This window comes from Trachurus japonicus, chromosome 16 (assembly GCF_045865225.1).
Source record: "Trachurus japonicus isolate A0001 chromosome 16, Traja_1.0".
Lineage (NCBI taxonomy): Eukaryota > Metazoa > Chordata > Actinopteri > Carangiformes > Carangidae > Trachurus > Trachurus japonicus.
In genome coordinates this window covers 23,302,571-23,308,570 of record NC_140922.1, presented here as the reverse complement: position 1 = coordinate 23,308,570, position 6,000 = coordinate 23,302,571, and positions in this window count along the sequence as shown.

Genomic DNA, 6,000 nt, shown 5'->3' with positions numbered 1-6,000 from the left:
TGGTTATGAATAGTATTGTGAGCAACAGGAAATGAGCTCATGCTGCCAAAAATGATGGCAGAAATTGTCAAATTGCAGCTACTGTATAGTGAAACAATTACTGGCCTTGTGGACACGAGGGATTTGTGTTTGAGTTGTATACATTATTAAACATTTCAAAGTTTTGTAATTTTGTAATATGCATTAGTTCAAATACTGGAACAACCGCAGCCTATTTTTCATGTGTGTGTAAGAAATAGTGGGCTAGTATTTAAAAACGCCAAATGTTTAAATGTCAATTTTTTAATCTCTAATGTAATCTCCCTGCCCCACTCATTGATGTTGATTTGCAGAAAGTACTTAATCATCATGGCTTCCTAACATCATGTTCGAGCCCCCTCAGGTTATAGTGTGGAGCTGCACTGTGAGGACAACAAAGAAACCCTTGATGATGCCCCTGCAGAGGAGAGGAGGGGCATGGCACCACAGACAAAAGTTTCACTTGTTTGGATCCTCTAGTCTAGTGTTCAGGATTGCAATGCTCCACCTCTCATCTTGGTCCAACTGTAAAAAAAAAGAAAGAAAAAAAAGTGTTATTTTCGAGACATTTACAAAGAGGCACATTATTTTTCTCCGCAGAAAAGCCTTGACCTCAACAACAGCTTTGCCTCCAAATCAATTTCTCTTGTGCATTGTGGCTGAAATGCCAAAGGAAAAATGTCAGATGGGACGAATCCCAGAAGCTCTGCATCTCCAGCCCCCCCTCCCTCCGTCTCCCAGTCTCATATTTCCTCTTTATCTCATTTCCGTCTCTGCCTCCTTCACTGTTTATCTTTCCAGTTATAAACTGCAAAGGTGACGCAAGCACACACGCACACACACATACACACACACAGATCTGGTCCCTCTCTCTCTTTCTCTTTCTCTCTCTCTCTCTTCTTGCTCCATCTCTCCAAGTTCTTCCAGCTCCCTCATGATGCAGCCACATTGGACAATAATGGAAAACAAACCACTTTCCCGCAAAATATAACCAGCAGAAGATTGGAGACCAGCACAATTGTCTCCTCTCCCCCCTCGTCCTCCTCCTCTCTGGCTCTATCTCTCCTCCGGTTCTTAAAGGGAAATCAACAGAGGGTTTCCATGCTTCCTGACTTCATGCTATTTAAAGATTAGAAATATTTGGCTGAAAAATCCGTGTTTGTGAGTAGAACTGTAGTGAAGACAGAACAGCAGAAGGCACATGTAATACTGTAATACAGATACAAAAGTTGCCTTTCTTTTCAAAAAAGGAGAAAGAAAACCTAAGTAATTTAAAATAATTTAATTTAGAAGATTGTACCAAATTGTTTACAAACAAACAAACACACACAAAAAAAGTTATCTTAAATTGCCAAATGATAGAATAAAAATGTGCCCTAAAAAGAAAACATGCCCCTCCAGGACCAACCAGTTGCCCCTCCACCTCCTACTTGCCACTGAATAAGAGGACTTCTCTTTCAGCACGGCTTTCTGGGTGTAGGCCTCTCCGGATCCATGCAAAAAGGAAAAACAAAATGAATGCAAGGAAAAAACAATGGTTAAGGACAGAATGTTAAAAAAAAATATCATCTAAATATGAAAACAAAAACCTGTGTGTGCTGTCATTACTTGAAATGTCTGTATGTTAAATGTGAGAAACAAACTGAGAGACAGTAAGGTAAGACTCTTCATCAAAACATCTGCAGAGAGAAAATGTTCCTATATAAATGAAGAGACAGTTTTATCTTCGTTTGATAACAGGTCTGCATCATTTGTTTATCTGGTCATGTGCTGTGAGAGACTAAAGAGGAAGGGAAAAAGGTTTCAGAGTACCATGTCACTGTCTCTGAAAGGAAATTCCAACACAGGCATTTGTGCTTGTTCAGTTTTCCCGTTGGCCCCATGCACAGTTTACAGTATGTGCTTCAGTGGGAGTGGACTCAGAGAGTTTGACTTCCAGGAAAGAGGAAAAAAGGAAAACAGAAGAACATGAATTCATTCTTAAACCCCATATATCAATTTCCTGGGATACACATAAGAAATGAATGTGCACTAAAATAAGTGGTATTTTCCTCCAGTCTCCCTGAAGCCGCCGACACCTCGGCTCTGAGGTAGATTACATTTTACACTGCTAGTCTTATCTACTGGCAGCCGCCCAGAGGTGTGTAAATGCTTCATGGAAACAACAATCTGTTACAGCTGTGCACACAATAGGTCCTAACAGTATGTACAGCTTTACTTTTAATTTATTCTCAGATGGCTGAGCTGCCCACTGCAAATATCATTCAGTTATCCACACTTTTTTTGTGCTGTGCCTTTAATGAATAGAAGCAGCTATTCTGAAATGTGAATAACAAACTGGGAAAAAAAGGATTAATGATTAATTTTAAAACCCCAAACTTTAACTAACAACAATAACCTCAGCCAAGTAATAGATGATACATAGTGATAAAGAGTTGACTTATAACAGTCTGTCATCTATCATTATCATCATCATCATCTTCAAAGATTTACTAACATATAAACATTTTGAGTGTGTTCACATCATCTTACGTAAGAGTCTATGTGCTGAAGTTCATGTTTTCTAAACAGTAGCTCATCGCTGCCTTGTGGAGCTGCATGTGAACGAATAAACACAGCATCAGTAAAAACTCAGAAATACTCCAATAGCTGAATTTATATGCATAATTATCCACAAATTATTTTTTCCCTTTAAAGCGCTGATGAAAGAAAGGAAGCCTTTGTTTTTTAGCACTGGCAAGGTGTGACTTTGTTCAAATAAGAAGATAAGAGCGGCTTGATTCAGATTTTTTTTGGACATGGATCAGAAATACCAACCTGCTCCGATTGAATGTTTGTTGTCTGAATCGTGTTTCTATAATTATCCATAAGCAGGTTTACACAAGCTATGCAGGGGTTAATGTAGTTTGGTTTACATTTCCCTGTGTCAGGGTGGAGTCGGCTCAGCCCTGCTGCTTTGTGCCTGGATGCTAATTCTGGGCTGAGTTTAAAAATAAAGTTTACATGTGCTGCATTGCTGCACTGACAAACAGAGCCAAAACACAGTGCACAGATTGGAAGGAGTTGTAGATATAATACACATGCTATGCAAACAGACTTTCATGGAAATCTGTATAGTTTGATATTCTTTAAGTTCAAGCAGTAAACAGCAGTTTTTTTGTTTTTTGTTTTAATTTTATTTCAGTGAACAACATAAACCTACAAGACATGACTTTATACCAAGACTGTTTTAAAAAAAAAAAAAAAAATTTCCAGAAACTCTTCAAACGGTTTGGAGCTGAATAAAATCTACGTTTTGCTTGATTAAAGACAATATTTTCCACTTTGAGGACAACGGTCGACCTCATGGAAACAATCAGACAACTTTTTTGTACTTTCTTAATATTTTGAAACTCCTGTGCGTCACAGTGTACAAACATTAACTGTGTGAGTCATTTCCCACAACAAGAAAACATGACTGCATCTATAATTGGAGAATCACAAAACACTGATTTAAAATAAACTTGGAGTTTGCTGTTTCTCTTTATTAGTTTGGATTGAAATGAGTAATGTAATGGGAAATGTTGGTGTAACCCATAGTATGCTTTACGAGGGTTGTATAACCATGTTAACTAAGTGAACTTCCTTTCACCTTGTGGAAAGTGGTACCCAGTTAATCCCTTTGATGATACCTGTATGAGATACACCAGACACAGAGACAGAGTCCACTCAGGACAGGTTAAGGGTCAGAAGCCAGAGAAGCTCTTCTGACCAGTGCTCTTTGTGAATTTACAAGGGGTGTTAGGTCCTGGCGGTGAAGCCAGGCAGAACTGTCAGAGTGCCATATATTTTGTCTGCTGTTCAATGTGTTTTGGGAACTATAAAGATAGCGCCCTGAGAACATCTTCAGGGCACTCACTCACTGACTGTACTCCTGTTCGGTTGTGTTTGTGTGACTCCATTCATGAATGCCTTTTATTAAAACTCAAGAAAGACAGCGGACGTGTTCAGTCATCCTTTTTTAAATACTTTATGGAAGGAACAACATTTTTTGCCACCACAGTATTGAAAGGTACAATACAGCCAGTGGGGGCTCCGGGTCACGTACACTGTGGGCTGGACTTGGACCGTGGCCTGCTGTGGTGTGAACTGACCCATGGGATACTGCTGAGGAACCTGCCCTTCTCTTCCATATGGCAGGGGGAGGTCCAAAGCCCTGCAGGCCACACACATGCAACACAACTCATAATCAGGGGAAATGAAACCTAATGGTTGCCAAAAGAAATGTGTGTGTGTGTGTGTGTGTTACGGTATACAGGAAGATTTCACAACAGGAAAATGGGCACAATAAACAATTGCATCAGATAAAGTAAAAACAAATTTCTTGTAATTTGTAATGACTCAGAGGACTTTAAAAATAGTACAGCTTTGGTGTAACAGCCATAAAAGCCGAACTCATGTCAGTTTCTACAATAAGGTCTATTTTTTCTTCTCACTTATCCATGAAAGTCCAACCTTTGATTATCATTTGAACTTTATTGAATTACATCTTGATATGATCCAAGTTTTCATTTCTTACCAATATTTCTTTCTTTTTATTTCTATTAATAATGTTCTTTATTCTTTCACTGTTGTTGCTGATGAAAGGCTGTAAATTTCCTCACTGCTGTTATGAGCCACGCTTCAACCAGTCCTCCATCTGCAGTTTTTTACACTGTACAATGAAAAAGACAATGTTTCTGCTTGAGGATGTCAGCAAGGACTCTGACACCTGGGTCATTTGTCTGCTGCTATGGAGTCACTCGAGGAGCTGGATAAGGGGCTTTCTGATGGGACAAACGGCAACCTAACTGCCTGCTCCGATACCATGGAGAGGCAGCCCAGTGGCAGTGACCCGATCCTGTCATGGGATGGAGAGTCTCCAGAGGTTAAAACCACATTGAATACTGTGGCTGTGTTATCAGATCTATATGAACCCTGCTCTCTATCTTACAGCTGTCTTCTCAGACAGAAGTTGGCCCAGTGCCCAGCGGTTGAGGCCACTTCCAGTCAGTCTCCACCCCGCTACCACGTGGTCCAGAGGGACCGTGAGGGCTCAGTGTTGAGAGAGACAGGGCTGGTTTCCTGGACGTTGATGCAGTGGAACTGAATCAGATGACTCTGTGTGATGTAAAACTGTCCTGGGGGTTGTTCACTATGGCATTTATATTTCAACAAAACCTGAAATGCCAGTGTGTGTTAGTTTGCTGCTATTACAGATGTTGACTAGCCCTCCCCTCCAGCAAATACTGGTGCAGGTGAAACGAGGACAGCCCTTAAACCTCAATGTTGTGGTGCAGGCTGAGTCTGCCTCCTCCTCCTCCAGTGTTGTCCATCCTCCCCTTGCTCCAGAGACACTCCCCTCCTCTGCTCAGCCATCTCCTATGAGTTCCCAGGACAACAGCCTACAGGAAGAGGAGGGCGGCCAAGGCTGCTGCTGCTGCTGCTGCTGCTGCTGTTGCAGCCTAGACTTTACTGCCTGGAGATAAAACTGAAGAAGTGAGAGGAGGACGAGAAGACAGGGGGACAATTTTCCTGTCTTCTTTTCATTACATTATTTATTATTTAGTAGTAGTATTACGAACCTCTTTCCATTTTTCCCTCTCTTATAACTCCATGGTGATTGGTATCACAAGTTTCTAAAGGTAATTTCTTTATCTGTTATTATATGACATTTATGATGTGATATTATCAAATATTATGTTATTGTATTTCTAAATAAAAGAACCATTCCACCATCTACACTTCGTTTGAAAGCTTTATTACTATTGAAGGTTTATGTAAATGAATTACATGCATAAAGTCTGTAAACCTCAACAACAGCATGCTTCACTGCTGGTTCTGAGCTGTGAAGATGATGCAGGCTGCCGCATCAGCCCGTTTTCTTTAGTAAAGCATTATTAGAAAAAGTTTGAAGAAGACTATTTGTTTGTGTGGAGATGAATAGAATACATGTGTGTGGTT